General features: G+C 36.9%; 1 protein-coding gene across 8 annotated transcripts in view; it reads left to right on the top strand.

The window, feature by feature from the left end:
- The window catches only part of LOC144965055 (fibroblast growth factor receptor-like 1), a 145,492-nt gene that overhangs the window by 57,517 nt on the left and 60,475 nt on the right, over window positions 1-27,500 (top strand). For 3 of the 8 annotated variants that reach the window (XM_078899944.1, XM_078899943.1, XM_078899948.1), the window contains one exon: window positions 16,108-16,140. The exons of the other annotated variants lie outside the window; for them this stretch is intronic. The gene's annotated coding sequence lies outside the window, so the exon portion shown is untranslated. The remainder of the gene's footprint in view (window positions 1-16,107; window positions 16,141-27,500) is intronic. 8 annotated transcript variants of the gene reach the window in all.

Here is a 27,500-nt window from a genome sequence, read left to right as displayed (position 1 = left end):
TAGAGACAAATTTCCCCTTGGGGATGAATAAAGGGATTTTTTTTTAAATTTTGTTTTCTCTCTCTCTCTCTCTCTCTCTCTCTCTCTCTCTCTCTCTCTCTCTCTCTCTCTCTCTCTCTCTCAATCTCTCGAAATACGAGTAACTATCTCTCTATTTCTCTCTGTTTATAGATAGTATGCGCTTGGTTAAGAAGCTCACAATATTGCCATCCGGAAGTATAACGGACCAACACACAAAACTATGTGTTACCTTGAACGTTTGTAGTCTTGTTAATACAATTAAGTCCGAGAATTACTCATAAACGTGGGTGGCAAAAAACAATAACAAAGACCCGAGTGACGTCAACTTCATTCTATTTATATGTAAATCTCTTTTACAAATACACACACACACACACACACTTTCCACAATCACACACACACACACACACATACACACACAAACACACACGGACACACACGATGTCTTACACTAAACACGATTTAGTAACATGAGCCTATATTTGTTGACCTAGCGGAGTTCACAGCTAACCAAATACTGTCGTCTCCACCAATGAGATATCGTAAAAACCCAAACCCTACTCATGTACTACCGACCGGACGCTGAAATATCACGTTTTAAACATTTTGGCCAGAAAACTCGGCCTTCAAAAATGACCCTCACCTTTTCAAAAATAAATTTCTCAAAGCTGGTAATTCAGTGAAATTTTCAATGGAGTCCCAGGTTTGAGAGAGTCTTTGACAACATGAGGGTAGTTTCGTTTTAATCCGTCCATTTTTGAAGATCGAGTTTTCTGGCCAAATACTTAAAAACGTGTTGATTTATTTATTTATTTATTTATTTATTTATTTATTTATTAATTTTATTTATTTATTTATTTATTTATTTATTTATTTATTTTTATTTTATTTTTTTTTGGTGGGGGGGGGGGGGGGACTTTTTCTTTTGTTTTGTTTTGTTTGTTTTTTTGGTTATGTTTTGTTTTTATTTTTGTTTGTTGTTGTCTTTATTGTTTGTATTATTCTTGTTTGGTGTTGTCTCTTTTATCGTTTGTTTGTTGGTTTTTGTTTTTTTTTTTTGTTTTTGTTTTATTTTTATTTTTTTATTTTTTTTTTGGGGGGGGGGGGGGGGGCTGGAGGGGGGGTTAGAACATAACTGGCAGTAGGATTCGTAACGAAATTTACATCAGACTCCATGGAGGTCAAACGGAATGAATGCCGTTTGTACAGAATATTTGGGAAATATTATTGGTTAATATATAATTAACATTAATAGATTATGGTACAGACGCTTCCATTCAATTTACAAAGGAAGATTATTTAAAGTTTCAGGGGTTTCCCGTTAGTCAACAAAATTCGATGATTGAGACACACAAGACGATGAATGAGAGAATTTTTATTATTTTAAAAGATTTTTTTATATAGCGCAATATCCACTAAATGTGCTCAAAGCGCTCTACAGGGGTCCCTGGTCAACAGCAACATTTAACATGTAGGACGGGACATGACGCCTGTTAAGTGATGTCACAAAGACAAAGACAAAGACAACGCTGAAAAAATGTGAGTAAAGAGCCTTTTCCAAGGACTCAACTATGCGCCGAGCGAAGCTCGAACCCAGGACCTTCCGATCCGAAAGCGAGTTTCATACCACTAGACCACATAGGCGAATGAGAATCTCTCTATCTTTCTTCTACTTCTAGCTTCAAGTAGCATTATAATTATAAGGGAGTGGAAATCAAAACAAGACGTAGACGTCACCACCTATCGTGTGTGTTTTCATACGGGATTCTGATTCTGATCTCGACAATTCACGTTTGTTTGTTTACACACGGGTTCTTAACTCTTTCATGTCGAATTTCGGTCTATTTTTTTTTTCTTCTTTTCCTGTCACATTTTTTAAAGAAAATAAGTCATCGATGACGTCACCTCTAGTTTTAATTAGCTGTTTCAAGAGAACAAACTTCCTGATCGCCTCAGGGTACTCGTGTGTCTTTATCCCCCTTGAACACCGCACACCCTAATCTTCTCTGAAAACACTTCATCATTCTTCAATAATGGAGGCGTGTATGTCATTAAATGGCGTTGCTCCTTAGCGACCAGTGAAAATAAGTGGGTTCGTGTAAAACCTGTTTACACACAAAATGCGTTCATTAGTAGTGAAAAGGAATCTTTCCATTTCCTGGCACGAAAAAGAAAGAAAAGAAGACCGGCCTAGCGACTTTTTCGGTAACTTAATCACCGGAATAAAGAGAATAAAATGAGCGATTCGCTAGGCATTAAAATCTCTTACTCAAATAAAGAGGTTAAGCGAGTGCAGATGGATTCTAATTCTACCATTGTTTATCTTCTTCCTCCTTAGGGAGTGACAGTGACAGCATTGACTGAGTCACAGAACTCTAACGGTGACACATGAGATTGGTGGTGTGTTCAAGACGAATGCTGGACCAACTAAATGTGTTGTTCCATCACTTAGAATGTGCTATATATATATATATATATATATATATATATATATATATATATATATATATATATATATATATTATATATATATATATATATATATATATATATATATATGAATGTTAGGGACTTGTTCTTGCAATGTAAATACTCTCAAACCAACGCAAAATAATATCCATTACAATAATGTTAAATCATGCCAATAATTGTGCGGCTATGTGGTCTAGTGGTATGACACTCGCTTCCGGATCGGACGGTCCTGGGTTAGAAGCTCGCTCGGCACATAGTCGAATCCTTGAAAAAGACACTTTACTCACATTCTCTCACCGTACTCATGTGTAAAATGAGTACCTGGCCGTTAACAGCAATGTCTGTGTCCGAAAAAAAATGTAATATCGCCATCATCATCATCATCACCGTCATCACCATCATCATCATCATCATCATCAGCAGCATCATCATCAGCATCACCACCACCACCACCACCACCACCACCACTACCACCATGATAATCAATTGTTTATGTCCAACCAATCTCATTCTAAAAAAATGAGTTGATATCCATCCATTATTTCGTGTCACCACTACGACAGGACCATAATATCCACACATAGGATACGAGTCGTTGCCACTTTATTGACAGACAAGTCAAGGTAAATCAACCAAGCTGGACAACGTAGTAATCGTAATTTGTCTTCCTGTCCCGACAGGTCCAAGTTGAATTCGATACTGGTTGGATTATAGAGCAGTAAAGTTAGGTGCCCCAAACGTAAACAAAGGTCGAGAAGCACGTGGCAAACCACATGTTCCTGTCTTGACAGCTCACGTTCCAATGTAAATAATAGAAAAAAATAACCTTTAAAATTTGGCTGTTAGGTGGCAAAAGAAACACATATTCATAAATACTCGATCATGCATCAAATAATGTCTAGATATGGATATTTTATGGAACAAAAGGTAAAATTTTCTAAAATTTATCAAAAGTTACAGTCTATCTATTTTTAGCCCAGAGCAAATTATTGCGCTGGTGTGAACAAAACGAGAATTATTCGGAGCCTGATTTTCATAATAATTTAGCCTTATATTATTATTTCTGCAACTGTTAGATTTTATGTAAACATATTTTCAATACTGAAAGTGTATTGCCTACAACTCAAACTACAAAATTGGGAGACCTATATTGTGCGTAAATTATTCCGGTCCCTAACGGAAATCACTAGCAACTTGTTATTGTTTACGTTTGGGGCACCTAACTTTACTGCTCTATACGACATCTCCCAGCCTCAGTCATTGTGAAACTATTGACTGGGCGAGATGTCTGCTTGTTTATTTCAGATCCCCTGCTGGTTCAAATAAATCACCGTTGACGATACCACCAAACATTGTCAAAACAAGCTTTGTTCTTTTTGTTATTGTTGGTTTGCTTGTTGTTGTTTTTTGTTGTTGTTGTTTTGTCTTTGTTATTTTTGTTTTTCCTTGTTATTTATTCTGTTTTGTTTTGTTTTGCTTTTTTTTTCTTTTTTTTTTTTTTTTTTGGTTTCTTTGTTTGTTTTTGTTGTTGTTGTCGTCGTTGTTTTATTTATTAATTTATTTGGCCAGATTAAAAAAAAAAAGATAACCCTATCTTTTTAAGTCTTAAAACTGATACTTCTAAAAAACGTAGACAAAGAAATCTTCCGAAAGAAATCTCATGTTTAAGGTTTTGTGGAAAGTTGGGGGGGGGGGGGGGGGGGGTAAGGGGTAATTTAAATCAATCGGTACATGAACAAAAAATGAGACTATTTTCTGGCTAAAATAAATATATATTTTTTTAAAAAAGTGTTTTGTCAATGAAAGACAGAAAAAATGTCCGTCTCCAAGGCAGTGAGTGACCAGGACAAGATCAAAACAACCGATGTGCTGCTGTCCTGGTGCTTTAACTCTAGTGTGATAAGGTGGAGGGTTATCTCTACCCCGATCCACATCCTCCACAGTCTTAATCCCTCCCCCCCCCCCTCCCTCCCCCTCTCCCCCACAGGTCTGCCCCTCCCCCCCCCCCCCCCCCCCCCCCCCCCCCCCCCCAATCATGTATCAAGTTGGATACATATCGCGTGTTTTCCATCCAATAACAACATTTAACTGATAACGCAAAAGTTGTGCCCGTTGTATAGATGCAGCGTGGCTCATCGGTATGGTTTTAACTTCGCTTTGTAAAGCGCTTTGAGCACGTTTAGTGGATATTGCTCTATATAAAAGCTCAATTATTTTTGTTTTCGTTCTTTTTATTATTATTATTATTATTATTATTATTATTATTATTATTATTATTATTATTATTATTATTATTATTATTATTATTATTATTATTATTATTATTATTATTATCATTATTAATCAACAATAATATCTATCAAAGAGCCGAGTGACGTCATCTTCACACATTCTATTACGTGAAGGTTATGTGGTTGTAGTGTGCGTACGACGTCATCAAAGATATCACCAATAAAAGTAGGTACTCAGTACTACGGTTTTCAGAAGAAGAAAAAAAAAAACAAAAAAAAAAAACAAAAAAACACGTATTTAAAATTTTGGCCAGAAAACTCGTCCTTCAAATATCGATCAATTTAAAAGACCCTCATTTCACCAACAACCTCTCAAACCTGGGCCTTCCATGAAGTCCTTGATTTAAGACGTTTTTGGCAAGATGAGGGTCTTTTTAATCGATCGATATAATATAAAGGACGAGCTTTCTGGCCAAAATTTTAAATACGTGAGATTGTTTTTTTTTTTTTTTTGGGTTTATTTTTTTTTGTATTCAGAATAGTAATCAGAATGTGGGGACCCAAATTTCTCTTATCTCATTCTAGCCTGAGTTAAGGAGCCAGTTAGGCAAGATCTCTGTAGATTGGACGGTGTGGTTTGGTTTCCTCCAGAGCTGCCAACTTAAAAATTTGTGCGGCTATTTGGTCTAGTGGTATGACACTCGTTTTCGGATCGGAAGGTCCTGGGTTCGAGCCTCGCGCTCGGCGCATAGTTTAGTCATTGGAAAAGGCTCTTTACTCACATTCTCTCACCGTACTCAGGAGTAAAATGAGTACCTGGCCGTTAACAGCGTTGCTATTGTCCGAAAAATTGTAATATCGCCTAACAGGCGTCATGTCCCGTCCTACATGTAAAATGTTGCTGTTGACCAGGGACCCCTTGTAAAGCGCTTTGAGCACATTTAGTGGATATTGCTCTATATAAAGATCAATTTTTTAATTATTTTTTTAAAGCTCAATTTAAAATTTCAAAAATGCGTAGTTTCCAAAGGAAAAGAATTTTTGAAAATCCACTTTAGAAATAAACAATTTGCTCTCAGCATGATCCAAAAAATGCTCCAAAGTCCTGAATATAAATTCTAAGAAGCTAGACTTTCCTTCTCAACAAGATTTATTGAGTCAAAGAGACCTATGCAGTTCTGTAGCTGGAGCCAACAATTCGTATTTCTACGAATTTTTCGTTGTACTAGGCAGGTCTGGTTTACATAGTGGTTTACCCTCTGAGGGCCCTGCTGGTTTACACAGTGGACAAGTGACTGGGACAACAACACAACTACATACACCTACATTGCATACATACCTCCAATTCTAACTTGAATACATTATACCTTTATAGTTATTTAATGCAGTACTTTCGTAGGTACCTCTCAGAATTTGAAATTGAAATTTGTTTTATTTTAGTAGATGAGTAGTTGTTCTATTAAATGGGTTTGGGCCGACGTTCACATATATGCAGGTCTGACACCCGAAGGCAATCATTATGGGCTTAGTTTAACATTGTTGTAATGGACAATAGTTTGCGGGTTTTTTGGGTTTTTTTTTTTTTTTTTTTTTTTTTTTTTTTTTTTTGTATTTTTAGATTTTGATTACAGCAATGAGTCCATAATGAATTGTGTTATCAGACCTGCAAATAAGTGGACGTCGGTGCAATCATTGCCTAACACTGACCGAACAATGACGTCAAAATAGAAGGCGACAACGACCAAAGACAGCAATTCGTGAGTTGTATTCATTAGTACAACCAATGGAATCATTTGTTTCCTTTGTACGGCTATGTGGTCTTGTGATATGCCACTCGGTTTCGGATCGAAAGGTCCTGGATTCGAGCCTCGCTCGATGAGTCATTGGGAAAAACCTTTTATTCACATTCTCCCACCGTACTCGTGTGTAAAATGAGGACCTGGCCGTTAATTTCGTTGTCACTGTCCGAAAACATTGTAATATCGCCTGACAGGCGTCATATCGTGTCCTGCTGGCCAGGGACCTCTTGTAAAGCGCTTTTAGCACATTTACTTGGAAATTACGCTATATGAACGCTCAATTTTTTTAGTTTTGTTCTTTTTCTTTTTTTTTTTTTTCTTTTTTTTTTTTCGTGTTTTGCTTTGTTTTTTCCCTTGAGCAATACTACCGACAACTCCCTAGACGGTGCACCAACCAAAAAATGATGTCACAATGCAACTAGCGTTAGCGTAGCCTTCGTCAACTTGTAGCCTGATACTAGGGCTTGTATGTTAGGTTGGATGAATATTATGTTGTCAATTCGTGATAATAATATATTCTTGAGATTATTATTTATTGATTTATTTTTAAATAAAGATAAGTATTGAATTGTAAGCTTCAATTTACTAGACGAAGACAGATACTGTGAACGTTTCGGGTTTCCCCTTTATCAACAAAACACGATGATGGATAAACTAAAATCGTGTTTTGTTGATAAAGAGGAAACCCGAAACGTCCACAGTATCGTCTAATAATAAATTCAATACTTATCGTTATTTTTTCCTTCGAGCTTCAAGCAGCAACATTTTCATTTTAATTATTTATTAGTACTTTGATTACTATACTTACTTACTTATCAGAATCAGCGACCACCTGAGCTCTAGCCCTTCGGTCTTGATTACTATAGAAAAAGGACATACATATGGATGGCAGCCATTACCATTCACCATGTGGTTTATTGGGTGGGGGTTGGAGAGAGGAGACATTTAATTTTTGATATAGGTAAATTTCCACTAAATGTGCTCAAAGCGATTTACAAGGTGCCCCAAGCCAACAGCAACGCTGAGCATGTAGGATAATGAGACACGTCACGGAAACCACGAAGGGGAACGGCGGAGACTATGACATATTTTGTTAACATAAAAAGTTGAGCCCGAATTTAATTTAACCTATGACTCGGTGGTGACAGTCGATTAAGGGGCGGTATTTGGTTGTAAAATGTAGAACCAACTCTCGGTGATTGATTGAGTCGAGGGAGAAAAGGCGACATGTCGAGGAGGGGGGGGGGGGGGGGGGGGTGGGAGGGGGGGGAGGTTGGTGGTGGTAAGGGGGGGGGGGGGGGAGGGGACAAGACGACATCTTCCAGTTTTGTTTTGTGTTGTTGTTTTGTTGTTGTTTTTGTTTTTTAATATTTTTTTTATTTTTTATTTTTATTATTTGTGTGTAAATCTTCTGTCAACTTTCAAATCATTCTATTCTCTATACGACCTCATCATCATCCTCTTCCTTCACCCATGGAAACTACGAATTTTTAAAATTTCAAGAAGGAAGCCCTGCCAGGGTAACCCACATCAAATGAAAACAGACGTTTTAATCATAGCTGAACTAGACATTCAATTCATTATCGATGTCATGCGTTATGGTAAAAAAAATGTCACCTATAATGCCGGCCAGTTCAATTGTACTAACACACAAAACTATGAATAACTCCTTCCGTTTATCGTCTGTTGACGGGACTTTTTAACTGATGATAATTAATCACCTTACCAGCAGTCTAAAACAATAACAAAGAGCTAAATGACGTCAACTTCATTCATTCTATCAAGGGAATGCGTTTGATCAACGGTTGTGCCCCCTAGTTGTACCCAATACAACGGACAGCTATCGGGTTTTCAAAGACATTTATGATTACTCACAAGTGACACAACAAATTGAAAACTATTATTCTTCATGCTGGATAGAACTTTTTCAGATGTCATGTGATCAGAATGTATAAAAGTCAAAACATGATCAGACTTATAATGTTTTTCTCCTCAGGATTCACTGTTATGCTCGTCAGAGAAGTATTTCATAAGGGCGTCCGCCATTCATTGTTCCGGTAGTTTAGAACCAGTTATTGAGTTACTATGCGTCATTAGGAGGGAAGTGACGTCACGACTGTTGAAGCCTATTGGCAACACTGAGTGTAATAAACATTATTTGTTAAATAATAGCCCTGCTCAAAGGGGTGGTGTGAAATTGGTGCGAATTGCCTTGGGCTGTGATTGGTGACAAGTAGCTGGTTGTAGATATTATAGGATGCTTGATTACTACTATTGATGACTGGACAAATTGATGATTGATCAGTGTGTATTTAGAGTGTGGGTGGGCAGGGGCGGGGGGGGGGGGGGGGGGGGAAGGGGGGGGGGGAAGATGTGCATAGTTTGTGGTTTGCGGCCATGTCTCATTATAATAATAATAATCATTGGTGTTTTGGTATGGTAATTATGTTGATAATGGTGGTGGTGATGGTTTTGACAATAATGGTGAAGAGAGGGAGATGGGGGGGGGGGGGGGGGGGGGCTGGGAGGAGATAGAAGTGGAGGAGGTGGTGGTGGTGGAAGAGGTGAAAAAGGAGGATGATAAGGAAGTCGATGATGCTGGTAATGGTGATGGTGGTAATGATGATGATGATGATGATGATGATGATGATGATGACGACGACGATGATGATGATGATGATGATGATGATGATGATGATGATGATGATGATGATGATGATGATGGTGGTGGTGGTGGTGGTGCGGCTATGTGGTCTAGTTGTATGACACTCGCTTTCGGATCGGTAGGTCCTGGGTACGAGCCTCGCGCTCTGCGCATAGTTGAGTCCTTGGAAAAGGCTCTTTACTCACATTCTCCCGCCTTACTCAGGTGTAAAATGAGTACCTGACCGTTAACAGCGTTGTCTTTGTCCGAAAAATTGTAATATCGCCTAACAAGCGTCATGTCCCGTCCTACATGTTAAATGTTGCTGTTGACCAGGGATCCCTTGTAAAGCGCTTTGAGCACAGTTAGTGGATATTGCGCAACATAAAACTCAATTATTTTAAGCTCAATTAAATCATCATCATCAACATCACCACCACCACCATCACCATCATCACCGTCATCATCATCACCGTCATCATCATCATCACATCATCATCATCATCATCATCATCATCATCATCATCATCATCATCACCGTCACCATCATCAACATCATTATCATCATCATCATCATTAATCAATCAATCAACCAATCAATCTATAAGACGAAGAAAAACGATGATCACCAAACAACAATATACACGACAAGAGTTCAACCACCAAAAATGTTATACGCCAAGACCCAAGCACATTGCATGTTAGTAAATATAATATAATATAGTGTCAGTGTGTACGTTTCTATTTCGCGTCGTTCTGTAGTTCTTGTTATGGCCGCCCCTGACCCCGCCGGCGGATGGTCCATATCACGGGAAATAGTTATGTGGTCGCTATGGTGCAGCTGACATATCTCATTAATACAACCGTCTGGGGCAACACAAACCCATCCCATACTTGCTGTGATGGTACAGAATATGTGCGGCTATGTGGTCTTGTGGTATGACACTCGCTTTCGGATCGGAAGGTCCTGGGTTCGATCGAGCCTCGCTCGGCGCATAATTGAGTCCTTGGTATAGGTTCTTTACTCACATTCTCTCATCGTACTCAGGTGTAAAATGAGTACCTGGTCGTTAACAGCGTTGTCTCTGTCTGAAAAAAATTATAATATCGCCTTACAGGAGTCATGTCTTGTCCTAAATGTTAAATGTTGCTGTTGGACAGGGACCCATTGTAAAGCGCTTTGAGCACGTTTAGTTGATATTGCTCTTTTTTTTTAATATGCAGACCTGCCTAGAATTACGAAAAATCGGTATAATTACGTATTTTTGGTTCCGGCTGCAGGGCTGCAAAGGTGTCTTCTACTCAGTGAATCTTACTTAAAACAGAAAGAGGGTTACCATCACAGACTACCAGTGTTATCTATGGTTACTATAGGTTCTCTGCTGAAAAGGAAAATTTCATTCCAGAGAAAAAAAACCCCAAAAAACTTGAGCTTTTATATAGAGCAATAACCACTAAACATGCTCAAAGCGCTTTACAAGGGGTCCCTGACCAACAGCAACACGTAACATAAAGAACGAGACATGACGCCTGTTAAGCGATATTACATTTTTTTTTCTGACAGAGAAAACGCTGTTAACGACCAGGCACTCAATTTATACCTGAGAACGATGAGTAAAGAGCCTTTTTCAAGGACTCAACTATGCGATGAGCGAGGTTCGAATCCAGGAATTTCCTATCCGAAAGCTAGTGCCATACCACTAGACAACATAGCCGCGTTTTGAATTTTAAACAAAGAGAGAAAAGAAAGTTGTCCTTCAGAGATATTTGGCCCATGGAGCCGGAGTTTATCCCGGTTTCTATAGCGTGAAACGGACAATAGTGATTGCTTGGTATCCTTTGGATAGGACGCTGGTCTATCGTAAAGTACTTTCGGCCAGATCTAAAAGACTCAGCTACCCATTCACTGCTGGGTAGACAAGGGCAAGGGGGGGGGGGGTAAAGGGAGGGTATCGGAGAAAAATTAAACTAATCTACGTGCGCTATGTGGTCTAGTGGTATGACACCCGCTTTCGGATCGGAAGGTCCTGGGTTCGAGCGTCGCTCGGCGCATAGTTGAGTCCTTGGAAAAGACTCTTTACTCACATTCTCTCACCGTACTCAGGTGTAAAATGAGTACCTGGCCGTTAACAGCGTTGTCTTTGTCCGGAAAATTGTAATATCGCCTAACAGGCGGCATGTCCCGTCCAACATGTTAAATGTTGCTGTTGACCAGGGCCCCCTTGTAAAGCGCTTTGAGCACATTTAGTGGATATTGCGCTATATAAAGCTCAATAATATATCTATACTTCTGCTTTGCTTTCTTTCTCTGTGCAGCTATGTTAGCCATTGGTAAGACATTGCATTCGGATCAGAAGGTCTTGGGTTCGAATCTCGCTCTGAGCGGCGCGTTGTTGGGTCCATGGAAAACGTTCTTTACTCAAAATTCTCTCACCGTAGTCAGGTGTAAAAAGAAAAGTACATAATCGTTGTCTGTGTCGGCAAAGAAATAAAATATCGCCAAACAGGCGCATGTCCTACACGTTAAGTGTTGCTGTTGGTTGGGGACCCATGTAAAGCGATTTGAGCACGTTTAGTGGATATCGCCCTCTATAAATGCTCAGGGTTTTTTTTTTCTTCTTCAATTCAGACGCACTGTCATTACATTTTTATGACTAGTGGCTGAAGAAGGACTGAGCCAAGGCCTTCTATATAGCTACATAGAAGGCCTTGACTGAGCCCGAAATGTTGTTGTTGTTGTTGTTGTTGTTGTGTTATTGTTGTTGTTATTGTTGTTGTTGTTGTTGTTGTTGTTGTTTATTTATTTTTATACATGAATATTATTTTTCTCATTCATTTTCATTCATTCATTTATTGAATTCGAAAGTCATCAACAGTATTAACTCACTCAACCCTAACACCGACTATATCCGTAGTTTATCCGGGTTACTTTGACCCCATGCCTATTTATTATTACATTTTTCTGAGAAAAATTATAGGCGTAGTATCAACGCTCATGCATGTACATGCTCACTATTAATACATTTTTTCCAATTTTGAAAAGTAGCAAAAATCTCTAGGATTGAGTGAGCTAATATAGATGCCTTTCTGTTTAAGTGTCGCTCTTGATATGATGGAGAAGTATTAATATATCCCTCCGCAGGCCCATCTAGCTTACTATCCTCCACTTCAGAAGAAGAGTTCTAAGGAAGGTAGATAACATGTTGTTGTTGTTGTTATTGTTGTTGTTGTTGATGATGATGATGATGATGATGATGATGATGATGATGATGATGATGATGATGATGATGATGATGATGATGATGATGATTTTTTTTTCTCTCATTCAATTTCATTCATTTATTTATTGAATTCGAAAAGCCATCAACAGTATTAATCTAGGAACATGTGTAAGAGTTTACTCTTGATTGAGAAGTATAAATATATCCCTACGCCGGCCTACTATCCTCCACTTCAGAAAAAGAGTTCTAAAGAAGGTAGATAACTTTTGATAAAGGGAGATAACCTGTATAGTCAGTGAGGATATCGACAAGACACACAAGCAAAGCGTCTATCTAGACTGGAGAGGGATGCGATGACATTGTTAGAAAAGGGACAAGGGAAACGTCAATTCAACCCATTTCAGACACTTATGGCAGACGGCTTTTCTGACAACCCTGCCAGTTTGATTTATTCAATGAGCTTGGATTTATTATATTTTTTTCGCGTCCGTAACCCCCCAAATTATCTCCCTTGACTCCAAGGAAACAGGCGGACCTGCCAATTTAAAACGTTTTTAATCTCCAATTAAAAGAAAAGTGTATTACTTCCGACATATATCTTCTATATTTCTCTGATATTTTATCACTTAGACTGCAATCATAATATACCACGCACCGAATCACCTTTCTATGAAAAATTCGGTCTATCCGTCTGTGTCCTACTTCTGCTTCTTCATACTTTGTATTTCAAAGTAAAAAAGAAAGTGAACATTTCGATTTGGTAATAAGTATTTTTTTTTTTTTTTTTTTTTTTTGGGTTGGGTTTGAGTCTGTAGAATTCTAGACTAAGATGTTACACGACAGGTGTTGGGAGATCATATTATTCTAGATAACTAAACTACTCGTTTACTTTAAGCGTTCCTTCAAGTTTATAATGTAGACGTGTCTTCGTTTATTTTCATATTTCCCATTCTTTGTTTGTGTTTGTCTATTTTGGAATTAATTCTTGACTTATTGGGGTGTTATCAGAATAGTGCAGTGTGAGGTCAATTACTCTTCCTCCTTCTCTCCCCCACCCCTCCCTTCCTCCAAGCTCAGCCGCCCCCATCGCATAAAAACAAAGATATGTGTGTGTGTGTGTGTGTGTGTGTGTGTGTGTGTGTGTGTGTGTGTATATATATATACGAATTACGAATTTTCGACTCCCAGCCACAGAGCGGCCAGCATTCGCCTCTTTGAGTCAATAAATATGGTTGAAAAGGAACGTTTAGCTCCTTAGATTCTATATTCAGGACTTTGAAGCATTTTCGGACCATGTTGAGGACAAGTTATGTATTTCTAAAGCTATTTGTGACCCCTCGCCTCAAAACGGTATTATGTCGGGATGATTAAGATGTTATAAAGTCAAATTGAATTTAAACTGGTCAAAACTTTGAATGATCGATAATCATCACAATAAAATATAACATTCATTCTCCACAATAAAGCATAAAAACTCAACGTAACTCTGATATTTCTAGCTATAAATTCAATTTTCAGCATCTTAATCATCCAGACATAATACTGTTTTGAGACGAGGGGTCACATTTATAGTGACTTTTTCTTTTCTTTTTTTCCCTTGGAAACTACGAATTTTTAAACATTTCCAGCAGGCAGCTCTGTCTTTCACTTCTCTTTAAGATTCCGTATTTTTCATGAGGTTGGGGATCTATAAATATAAAAAGCCAAAGATAAAGGCCATGATTTTGGTGGTATAGGTATGTATGTATAATATTATGGATATTATTGGACGACATGGAACTCGGGGTGTTTCACGGGTACAGGTGTTGGGCCATATCTCTCCATGGACTCAAACAAACGTCCTAGATATCTCTGTAGTCATCAACGCTGTCTGTCTGATGTGGCCAGTCAGTGTCTGTGTCTGTGGCTGTTAACTCTTTCACCGCCAAACGGGGGTATTATTATTATTATTATTATTATTATTATTATTATGATTATTATTATTATTATTATTAATATTATTATTATTATTATTATTATTATTATTATTATTATTATTATTATTATTATTATTATTATTATTATTATTATTATTATTATTTATTATTATTATTATTATTATTATTATTATTATTATTATTATTATTTATTTTCAATTATTTATTTATTTATTTATTTATTTTTTATTTATTTTTTGGTTTTGTTTTGTCAACATCAGAGAATACTTAAACTTGTTAAAATTCATTAAAACAGAACTTCACGCATGCGCACTCGATCCTGTTACACCATACGAAACTTATTGCACAATACTGTTCTTTTTAAAAACATCGGAATTCTTAGGCTATGAATTGGTACTTAACTCACTGTGATAGTTGGCTTTTTTTTTTTTTTACCGAGTTATAACACTCGGATTTCTAACCTTTTTCATCAAGTAAGCAGTACCCTAGAAGCAACTTGGACGAGTTTCACTGAAGCTCTAGCCCAATTGCAAGTACTGTACTCCGTCTCTACGTGAAAATTGTTATGTGCGAAATTGAAATCGAATCCAGCCTGTAAAGGGACCATCAACATTGTACCTGTAGAAATATTCAATTAGGCGATAAAGCTGCCAGCTGACCGGACCGTGTTTCAATCACATTCGCCTGTTTGTTGCGTCAGAGATCTATCTACGGGGATTTCAGCTTGGATTTCAGGGTCTCTACGGGGATTTTGTGATTACACATGCGCCCTGTACTGCCGCCTTCCTGCCGCACTCGCTATCTTTCGGCTCTGAACACCTCTAAATCCTACCTTATTACTTTTCTTTATTAAACGTTTCTTATTCTAAGTGAACTTCCATTTTACTAATGGTTACTCTAGAGAAAGGATCTCACTTGATGCCAATTTAAACTCGGGTTCAAGTCCACAAAAATTTCCATTCACAAAACTTCTCTTCTAATGGATTTGTTTACGAATAACAAAAAAAAAAAAAAAAAAAAAAAAAAAAAAAAAAAACAAAAAAAAAAACAAAGCACACAGCTGTAATAAAATAAACAAATGCCCTCTTTCCAAATATTTCAATTTTTTTAAAAAACCCACAGATGTAAGCTGAAAAGATTGGTTCGTTACTGATTTTGGAGAACCATGTTTAGAGACAAACATCTCTCTTGTATGTACTACAGTGCAAGCCGCTTAACCAAAACATCACCGTGACGTAGAAATCGATCCATCCATCCGTCGATCCGTCTATTTATTTATCTATTTATTTATTTATTTATTTATTTATCTATCTATCTATCTATCTATCTATCTATCTATCTATATATATATATATATATATATATATATATATATATATATATATATATCCTACTATTGATCTATCTATCTATTTATCGATTATCTATCAATCCATCTATCGATCTATCTAGCTATCTTTCTATCTATCTATTGATCTATCAATCCATCTATCCATCCAGCCAACCATCCATCTATCCATCTATTTATCTTTTATCTATCTACCTGACCATCTATCTATCTGTCTATCTATCTGTCTATCTATCTGTCTATCTATATATCTATTTATCTATCTATCTATCTATCTATCTATCTATCTATCTATCTATTTATTTATCTATCTATCTATATATATATATATATATATATATATATATATATCCGTCCATCTACCTATCCATCTATCTATTATCTATCTATCTAATATATCTATCAATCTATTTATCTTCCACCCCATCTCCTAGACTCCCACATAATCCAGTGCCACTCCTTAACACGTAAGTGTATAATTTGTAATATCATCATTACATCTCAATCTCTCCATATCAAAGGCTGATTGATAGGGTCATACGAAATATCACCCAATTCCTTGATCATAACGGGGGATAATAATATATAGCGTGAAATAGCCTGGAATATCAACTCGCTCATCTCATGCTGTATTGGGAATGTGTGTGCTTGTGTGTGTGTGTGTGTGTGTGTGTGTGTGTGTGTGTGTGTGGAGGGGGGGGGGAGATCGATCATTTGACCTGATCGTTGCGTCATGCAATCAGATTTAATTTTCTTATAATTTATAGCTCCAATCTTGACAGATATATATTGATGGTTAAGTGTATAATGTATTGTGCGGTTATGTGGTCTTGTGGTATAACGACATACTCGCTTTCGGATCGGAAAGTCCTGGGTTCGAGCCTCGCTCGGCGCATAGTTGAGTCCTTGGAAAAGACTCTTTACTCACATTTTCTTACCCATCGTACACAGGTGTAAAATGAGTACCTGGCGGTCAACAGCGTTGTCTCTGTTGAAAAAAAAATATATTGTAATATCGCCTAACAGGCGTCATGACGTGTTGCAGTTGGCCAGTGACCCCTTGTAAAGCGCTTTGAGCACATTTAGTGGATATTGTTCTTTATAAAAGCTCAAGCTCAATCTCAAGACAAGACAAACACACACAAAAAAAGTTGAGCTTTTATATAGCGCAATATCCACTAAATGTTCTCAAAGCGCTTTACAAGGGGTCCCTGGCCAACAGCAACATTTAACATTTAGGACGGGACATGACGCCTGTTAGGCGATATTACAATTTTTCGGACAGAGTCAATGCTGTTAACGGCCAGGTGCTCATTTTACACCTGAGTACGGTGAGAGAATGTGAGTAAAGAGCCTTCTCCAAGGACTCAACTATTCGCCGAGCGAGGCTCGGACCCATGACCTTCCGATCCGAAAGCGAGTGTCATACCACAAGACCACATAGCCGCAAGACAAGACAAAGAATGTCATCAAATATTAACGATAAGCGAAAGCAGAAAGCTGATTTCATTGTGAAGAGGCATGGCAGACACTTAAAATTTTGTTGGGTTTTTGTTGTTTTTATAGATATATTAAACATTTATATTTTTAGATCTATTAATACAATTTGTCACAACGGAAAACTGACGTCACTGTCAATGATAAATGATGAAAATGGCGGCGTGTGTGTCCCAGTGGCGGTGTGCGTATGTGTGTGTGTGTGTGTGTGTGTGTGTGTGTGTCCCATCAGTGGAGGTGTGTGTATGTGTGTGTGTGTGTGTGTGTGTCCCTGTGACAGCCACCCCATGTGGATATAGCCATAATAATAATAAAAATAATATTGTTTGGAGACAAATGACAAATATGGCCAACCAATTAATAATTATTGTCAATTCTGCCCTAATAAACACAGACAAAACACAATTTCTCATTTTGGCCAGAAATAATTTTACTTAAAATATCGACGAATTGAGAGATGTCTCACCTCACAACATGTCACAAAATCTTAAACCTAAGAGTTCTTTGATAAATAAATTAATGATTTCTTCAGAGTGTCATATTCTTATTTTTGACAATTTCCGACTTATTGTAATTCATAAAATTTGAACTAAAATATCTCTGGCTAATTTTTTTTTTTAAATGACATTTTGATTTTTGTCAGTGCAAGCAGAATTGTCGCAATTAATAACTGATAGAGACAAAAGCAGGATATGTTTTTATTTCTCATACAAGTTACTTGTTGACAGCTGTTTGGCATTGCTTGACGCATATTTCATAAATCTAAAGACAATACTGGAGAATTTTAAAGACAAAAAAAGCAAACAAAAACGAAAAACAAAAAAAAAAACACGCACACATTTTAAAACTTTTAGCCAGAAAACCCGCCTTTAAAAATATCGATTGATTAAATGGCCTTCATGTTGTCATAGACTCTAAACCTGGGACTCTCAGGAAACTTTCAGTCCAAGGGAAGTCTAAGGTTTGAGATAGTTTTGTGTTTTATTTTGTTTTATTGGGTTTTTTTTTTTTTTATTCTTTATTTTATTCTTTTTTCTTTTCTTTTTTTTTAGGGGGGGGGGGGGGGGGGGGGGGGGGGGTTGTTTGTTTTGTTTTGATTGTTTATCTTGGATTTGTTTTGTTTTTGTTTTTTGTTATTTAGTTGTCGTTGGTGGTGGTAGGGTTTTTTCTTTTTTGTTTTGTTTTGCTTTTTGTTGCTTTTATTTGAAATTTTTATTTCATTTTATCTATTATTTTTTTTGTTTGTTTGTCTTTGTTAAAGACAAGATGAAGGTCAATTTAATCGACTGATAGGTGAAGGCAAAAGAGGAATGAATGATTGATCCAACATCATATTATTATTATTTCACGATGATATTATATCAATTCGATATTCCACTATCAAATTACCCAACAACACGCCAAAAGACAAAAAGGGGGACATAAAGAGTTAAACAAAAGAAACCAAAATTTCTAGCATTAACCCTATTTATTGTCCCTTGGACGTCAGAACGCGTATCGCATCGCGCTGTTCCAAAAGTAAATAACCGGAGACAACCAGAGGCGTATAGCGTATCTCCCTCACAGCGTTTTTAATCCTAGCGGGTAACGGAGAAGAGAACCCCATGATAAATGGCCGGTGGGGGATTTCACGTTGACCCTCCATTATTAATTCGTCAGGTTCCAATTTCAATCCAAACCAGCAACAAGGAATGCAAGAATATGGGGACGATTTGTCTCGCTGGACGGCGTTGAATTTCAATCCGTTCAATCTGTAAGGTGCGTCATTTTGTTGATTCGGAACTAACTGAAGAGTTAACCTCAGGGGTAATTAAACCTCTGGTGAAAAATATCTTCACAAATTAGATTGCTTGTTGTTTTTTTTTTTTATTGTTAGTTTTGGAAGGGGGGGGGGGGGGGAGGGGGAGAGAGAGAGAGAGAGAGAGAGAGAGAGAGAGAGAGAGAGAGAGAGAGAGAAGTAGGAGGGGGGGGGGGGGAGGATGACAAATGTATTATCATTATTATTATTATTATTATTATTATTATTATTATTATTATTATTATTATTATTATTATTATTATTATTATTATTATTATTATTAGTCATCTAGCGGACAGAGATGTGAGGATTTTGCTTAAACGCATATCATCAATATTATATAAATGTATCTCAAATTTCATAATCGCCGCCCAAAATACAACGGGAGCGATCCGTATTCAGTATTTCGTCCAACCGAGCCATCGATCACATGGTTTGATTCTGCCCAACGATTGGATATTTCCAAATAAATGTAACACGTTGCTTTGTTTATGAATATTGTAAACATACCCTCGAGTCAAGCTGAACAAAACAACTTATGTTGGATGTTTTCGAAAACTGTGAACACTTTTTTTTTAAATTATTGTAGGTAGGCCATTTTCTGATCAGAGAAATGAAAGGCGTACCATGATCACCGATGTCTGGCACAGACTTGGTACTTGAAGAAAAAGAAGGCCATTTTGAGCACAGTTGGCAATGTGACCAATGACTAGAGCACATTGGAGAAATAGTTTAGATCGTCCCCATTTTCAGTGACTGTTTGACCTTTACATAATACAGGGAAGAAAAGTGTGATGTCAAAAAGCGGGTTCATATTTCATTGGAAGTGTAAAACCACTCCCCAGGAGGACTGGATACATACATTGTGTAACTAATTCATCGTCTGGTGTCAGAGTGATAGTACCTTATTTTCTAGTCTAAATAATATATGATGGTCGTCAATAAAGACCACACATCCTCGCTCTTTCACGTCCTGTTATCCTAAGAATCTGCCTATACATCCTGTTACTGAAGTAGTTGTGCCACCTTTATGTAACCTATTCATTATTAGTACTCCGAACAACTGGTTACATACACACTCCCAAGGATATAGGAACCAAAAGATGAGGGGATTTGATGCATTATCTTCTTCTTCTTCATCTTCTTCTTCTTCTTGTGGAAACCTCCAATATCAGCGAGGATCACTCCACAGTTTGAAGGATATTACGTTGTAAACTTGTTAAAACGTATTACTAATAAAAACATATTACTAATAAAAAAAATACATAGATTAAAAAGTCACGATGTGAGCTCTAGCAACCGCGTGAAGGCATGTTGGCAACCGTTTTCAGCCACGTCAGCTGGGAGGATATTCCATAGTCGGGCAGTGGGTGGAAGGGAAATACGAATACAGGTGGGCGTCCGTTTTTGATGTTTGGGATGGTTACTCTCTTACTTGAGATGTTGATGGTGTGATGTCATGACTTTTCTTCCCTATTATGTCAATACCTGTTTGAGAGGGTGAGTCACATATTATTAATATTCTGTCGCTGTGACTGACTACCTGGTGACCTGCTACCTACCTGGGCATTATTGTTTAGATTTGGTATTAGCTGGACCTGCCCTGGTACCTGAGACCTGAGAGATAGCAGAGTGGTCGTTCACACAAAATTTGTACACACACCTTTTACACAAGCCACTTAAAGGCTCTTTGTGGTTCTCTCTCTCTCTCTCTCTCTCTCTCTCTCTCTCTCTCTCTCTCTCTCTCTCTTTCTCTCTATCTCTCTCTATCTCTCTCTCTCTCTTTCTCTCTCTCTCTCTCTCTCTGTGTGTGTCTCTCTCTCTCGCTCTCTCTCGCTCTCTCTCTCATATATATATATATATATATATATATATATATATATATATATATATATATATATATATATATAGAGAGAGAGAGAGAGAGAGAGAGAGAGAGAGATCTTTCTGCGCTCTGCTGTCTTCCTCATGAAGATATTTCTTTCCCTCCCCCTCTCTCTCTCTCCCTCTCACACACACACAAACACACACACACTCTGTGTGTGTGTGTGTGTGTGTGTGTGGCGCGCGCGCTCATTCTCTTCCTCTTGAAGGTCTCTGTCTCTCCCTCTCTCCTCCTCCTCTCTCTCTCTCTCTCTCTCTCTCTGCTCTCCCTCTTGAAGATTACTCTCTCTGTGCACTCTCTCTCACTCTCTCTCTCTCTCCCTCTCTGCACTCTCTTTCTTTTGAGAATCTATCTCTCTTTTTCTCTCTCTCTCTCTCTCTCGCTCTCTCTCTCTCTCTATCTCTCTCTCTCTCTCTCTCTCTCTCTCTCTCTCTGTGTGTGTGTGTGTGTGTGTGTATGTGTGTGTGTATGTGTGTTTGTGTTCGTTTGTTCTACATCGTGCCTCTGTTGTTAGGATGACTATACAGGTGTAGATGTGAGGTAGGATCCTAGAGGTTGGACTACCCCGACAAACACGTATTATTTACAGGTCTGATTACCCGACACAAGTTTGTTCTTGATGTAACATTGTCGAAATCGAAAATATTCGGCCTTGGTTTGAGGATACATCCATTACAATTTTAATTTAGCTTGTATATAGCGCAATATCCACTAAACGTGCTCATAGCGCTTTACAAGGGGTCCCTGGCCAACAGCAACACTTAACAGCTAGGATGGGACATAACGTCTGTTAGGCGATATTACAATTTTTTTCGGACGGAAACAACGGTGTTAACGGCTAGGTACTCGTTTTACACCTGATTACAATAATGAGCCCATAACCATTTAGGTTATCAGACCTGCAAAAAAGTACATGTCGGCTACCTTCCTCTTCTTCTGTAACTCAGGTGAAAAATGGGGATGATCTATATTACCTGTCAACGTGATCGAGGTCATTGGTCACATTGCAAGGTGTGCTCTAAATAACCCACATAGTGAAATTTAATGCGTTCACAATTTGAGAAATATGCAACTTCACAATTGGTCATTTTGATCAGCATGGCTCTTTGGTATGTTTACAATTTTCATAAACAAAACGTGTTTACATTTATTGAAAAATGTCCAATTGTTGTACAGCAACAAATCATGTGATCGATGACTAGGTTGGACGAAAACATGAATATAGATCGCTCCCATTGTGAAAGAGAAAAATATTTTAAAAGTGTTCATGAAACTGTAACCAGACAAAGACAGAAAGAAAAATACAAGAGGAAAAATAATCCTAAAAAATCACTCGATGTCCCTGAAAACGTCTGTGAATAGCAGATGGCTTATGGAAAATGGTCTGTATTATAGATATACGATTATTTATTGAATCTTATGATGCTAATAACAACAATCATCAACAACAACAGCAACAAACAACAAACAGAAACTCAAACTCATGTAACACACACTCCTGACGATGGTTGTAAGGGCCTGAAACATTCATGTAGACTGACTCCAATATCGTGGTAAATGTTATAATAATATACCATTGTTTACAATAAATTATAATTTGTTGAAAACATAATATTATAGAATACCGGGAACTGAATCGTAAAAGCCAGAGGAAAAATAAACAGGTGATTGACATGTTTCATGGCTACCATTAATTTAACAACGGAAGTTGTTATTTTTTTATGTTTTTGTTGGGGTTTGTTTTTAGTTTTGTTATTTCCTTTTTTAAGGGGTGGGGGTGGATGGAGGGAGGGATGTCTCGCTATTTATATATCTATATTTTATCATGAAATTTGTCTTAAAAGCCATTAAATTCTGTTTATCTCAACATGTTGATAATGGGGAATCTCATTACATCTCGTGCGTGTGCCTATTTTCTGAACAGCGTTCAGCCCCCCCCCCCCCCCCCACTCCCCGCCTTTTCTTTATTTCTTTGCTTCATTTTGTTTCCCAATTATAATCTAAGTGCCCCATCGCCTAAGCCCAGTATTTTGTCGGAATGAAACAGTTGCTAAAAATTGAATCTAAACGTGAATCCATCAGAAATATAAATTTGTAGTTTGCACCCCTTTAATGATCGAACATCCACTGTTTTGGAGTGGCGGATAGCTTATACGGTAAAGTCACGCTCTCCACGGCAAGGCGGAGTTGTCGTACCAGTAAGGTCGCAAGTTCGAGCCCCCATTGCCGCCGCTAAATTTTTATTCTCTATTGTCTTCTGGCACTTTCCTACTCACTTCATAATTTACTTGATATTATTAGCCATTGTTTTGTGCGGCTTTGTGGTCTTGTGGCGTGACACTCGCCTTCGGAGTGGAAGGACCGGAGTTCGAGTGTTGTCTCTCTAGGAAAAAAAAATGTAATATCGCCTTACAGGCGTCATGTCTCGTTCTACACTTTACGACATGTTTCTGTTGGTCAGGGACCCTTTGTAAACCGCTTTTGAACACGATCAATAAATATTGCCCTCTTTAAAACTAAAGTTGCTTTTGATTTTGTTTTTGTGCGTTTGTGGGGGTTTTTTTTGTATACCCTTTTTGGGGGGTGGGGGAAGCGGGGGGGGGGGGGGGGGGGGGGGGTCAGTGTAATAACACATAGAATTAACCTATGTGCGAGATTCTTTGGCTATAAATTCAATTTAGCATGTAAAAATATATGAGATAATACCATTGATAGGAGGCGGGTTACATATTTGTGAATGCTATGGCTCAGATTGAATTACAAGTCTGGAAGTCTTGTATCAACTTTACAGAGTGAGCAGATTGCACGGTATCGAATTATACTACAGCACAGATAATGAAAAACTATAAATTCCATTTAAAACGAAATGAAATGACATGTTCTATAGGCTTTATATCCTCTTATAATAATATTTTTAACTCTTTATAATTCGTGTTGGACGAAAAATTGAGTTAACAGTTAAGAGGAATTAGGAAATGATTTAAGATTGTATATTTCTATGTATTTGTTGGTTTGTTTTATGTGCGTGTGTGTGTAATGCGGGGGGGGGGGGGGGGGGGGGTTGTTGTTTTGTTTTTGTTTTTTAGTTGTTTTTTTTTTTTTGGAGGGGTATGGGGCGGAAGGGGGAGGTGGGGCTGTTTCTACTTGTTTTGGTTTATTTATATACTATTTTATTCCTTTTTGTTTCTTCTTGTTCTTATTTTTTTTTTTTTTTTTTGTTCTTTTGTTGTTTTTTTTTTTGGGGGGGGGGGGGGGGTTGTTGGGTTGTTATTTGTTTGTTTGTGCTCCTTTATTATTATTATTATTATTATTATTATTATTATTATTATTATTATTATTATTATTATTATTATTATTTATTATTATTATTAAATATTATTATTATTATTATTATTATTTATATTATTACATGTATTATTATTATTATTATTATTATTATTATTATTATTATTATTATTATTATTATTATTATTTATATTATTACATGTATTATTATTATTATTATTATTATTATTATTATTATTATTATTATTATTATTATTATTATTATTATTATTATTATTATTATTATTATTATTACCATCATCATCATCATTAAGCAAAAAAAAAAAATAATAATTGTAAATAAAACTTATTTAATCAGATAATTAGCTGAACAGATTGAAAACCTAGTGTTGCTTTTGGACCTGTCCTCCATGTTAAATGCTGCTGTTGGCAAGGGACTTAGTGGATATTGCGCTATATAAAGCTCAATTTAACCCCCAAAAAAAATTTGATAATGTATCTTCACCAGTATTGCTTGTAAAACTACATTTAGTAGATAGTGCGCTACATAAAAGTTCAATTATTTTTCAGAGACGATTGATCATACACACACACACACACTGACGTATCGTAAGTAAACTTTTTTTTCTGGCCAAAAATAAAAATGCCAAAATATTTTATTTTTTTTCATATTTCCATCGATTAAAATGACCTTCGTCGTGTCAAAATTATCAACCCGAGATTTCATTGAAGATGTCCTGTAAGTCCCATGTTTGAGAGCTTTTGGCAATATGAGGTCATTATAATCGAATGATATTTGAGGCGAATTTTATGGCCAAAATTCTAAAACGTACTTTTTTATATTTGTTGTTCAGAGGACAATAACTGAGTTGTTCAAAAGAGAATGCAAAAAAAAACAAAAAAAAAAAAAAAGAATTCCTTCAGAGTCGTAAGAACCATGGTACCGAGTTTATCCCGGTTTCTATAACGTAAAACGGACAATAGCAATTGCTTGCTGCCGACCCTTAGGACAGGACGCTAGTCTATCACAAAGTACTTTCCACCAGATTTAACAGACCCAGCTGCCCATTTATTGCTGGGTGGATAGGGGGGTGGTCGGAAAAAAAAGATATATCTCGACTGCACCCGGGTGATCTTGGTCCTTTGAGTGTGACGCGATTGTTCTACCAACTGAGCCACCATGACTCCCTAGAAAGAAGTAAAGAAAAAAATGAGCTTTTATATAGCGCAACATCCATTAAACGTGCTCAAAGCGCTTTACAAGGGGTCCCTGGCCAACAACAACATTTAACATTTAGGACGGGACATGACGCCTGTTGGGCGATATAACATTTTTTTTTCGTACAGAGACAATGCTGTTAACGATCAGGTACTCATTTTGCACCTGAGTACAGTGATAGAGTGTGAGTAAAGAGCCTTCTCCAAGGACTCAACTATGCGCCAAGCGAGGCCGAGCGAGGCGAGGCTCGAACCCAAGACCTTCCGATCAGAAAGCGAATGTCAAAACCACTAAAACCACATAGCCGCATAAAGAGGAAAGAAGAAGGAAAAGTCCGGGCGAAGACAACTTAAATTTCCCCTCATGAGCGTGAGGTTCTCAAGTATATAATAATAATAATAATAATAATAATAATAAATAATAATAAGAATAATAATAAATAATAATAATAATAATAATAATAATAATATAATAATAATAATAATAATAATAATAATAATATATAATAATATAATAATAATAATTATAATAATAATAATAATATAATAATAAAATAATAAAATAATAATAATAATAATAATAATAATAATAATAATAATAATATCATATATCATAAATCATATTCATGTCACAGGTGGAGTTGATGATAAAACAGTTCAGTTCATTAAGAATAAGATAAGATAAATTATTTGATTTATACCAATTTGATATAATATACATCAGGTGTTGCCATTAAGGATATAATTTATTGGAGTAGGTCATAATGATAATCATATGATAATGTAAACATACAGGTTTTCATAGAAATAACGGATTATCGTGAAAACTGCCGAAACAAAAACGCGCATAAATGAAAATAAAATCGTTATTCTCTCTCTCTCTCTCTCTCTCTCTCTCTCTCTCTCTCTCTCTCTCTCTCTCTCTCTCTCTCTCTCTCGTTGTGTTATTTACAAAAAAAGACACATTTTGCTTTTGCTTTCCACAATCTTTTAAATTGACTTTTTAAAATCAATTCATTCATTTAATGAGTGATATTTTATATATTATTTATTTATTTATCAATTTATTTATTCATTTATATATTTAATTGAGCCATTTATTTATTTATTTATTCATTCATGCAGTTACGTTTTTTATTTATTTATTTTGTATCTATTTTTGCAGCTCCTATATCTATATGTCATTAAGAAGTAAGATTTAAAAAATCTGTGAGCCCTTTATTTATTACATTGCCACTGAAGCATGTAATTAAGCATGTGTCACCTGCTGACACAAACAAATAAGATAGGTGTGAGTGGTGAGTAGGTTTTGCTACATGTCATCAAGCTGATTAGATCACTAATCTACTCATCAACTATCAGGTTGGTTTGGTTAAACAAGACAATGACTGTACGCGAGATTAGCGGCCACAACCCAACACCATACCCCCCCCCCCCCCCCCCCCACACACACACACACCGGAAAAAAACACATTACATTAATGTGTAGGTATTAAATCCTGTCACCACCTCCCTAAGAGAGATGCATAGAGACAGAGAAATGACCAAACAAACAAACAAACATAAAATAAATGAGCATGGGAAGACCATCATTGCCTGTCACGACTTGGTGACACAAACAAACTAGATGTGGATGGTGAGTAGGTTTTGCTACGTCATCAAGCACTAATCCATGAGTAATAATAAACAACAGGTGGTTTGGTCAACAAGACAATGTATACGAGATTAGCGGACGACCAAAAAACACACAAAAAGATGAGCAGTAGGGAAGACCATTCACTGTGGCGGTGACACAAACAAATATAGGTGTGGGTGATGATAGGTTTTGCTACGTGCCATCAAGCACTAATCCATGAGTAATAATAAACAACAGTGGGTTTGGTCAACAAGACACGGGACACTGGATTAGCGAAGCGACAAGCAAATCTACACAAAGATGACCAGTAGGAAGACCATTTCCTGTCACGACCTGGTGACAAAACAACACAGTGTGGGTGGTGAGTAGGTTTTGTACGTGTCATCAAGCTCATTAAGAGGGGGTTTGGTCAACAAGACACTGTATACAATTAGCGGACGACCAAAAACACACAAAAAATGAGCAGTTGAAGACCATTCACTGTCGCCTGGTGACACAAACAAATATT

This window comes from Berghia stephanieae, chromosome 2 (assembly GCF_034508935.2).
Source record: "Berghia stephanieae isolate SIO BIC M18660-M18661 chromosome 2, UCSD_Bste_1.3, whole genome shotgun sequence".
NCBI lineage: Eukaryota > Metazoa > Mollusca > Gastropoda > Nudibranchia > Aeolidiidae > Berghia > Berghia stephanieae.
Note: the sequence above shows the minus strand (reverse complement) of the source record. Positions and strands in the feature narration are given on the sequence as shown.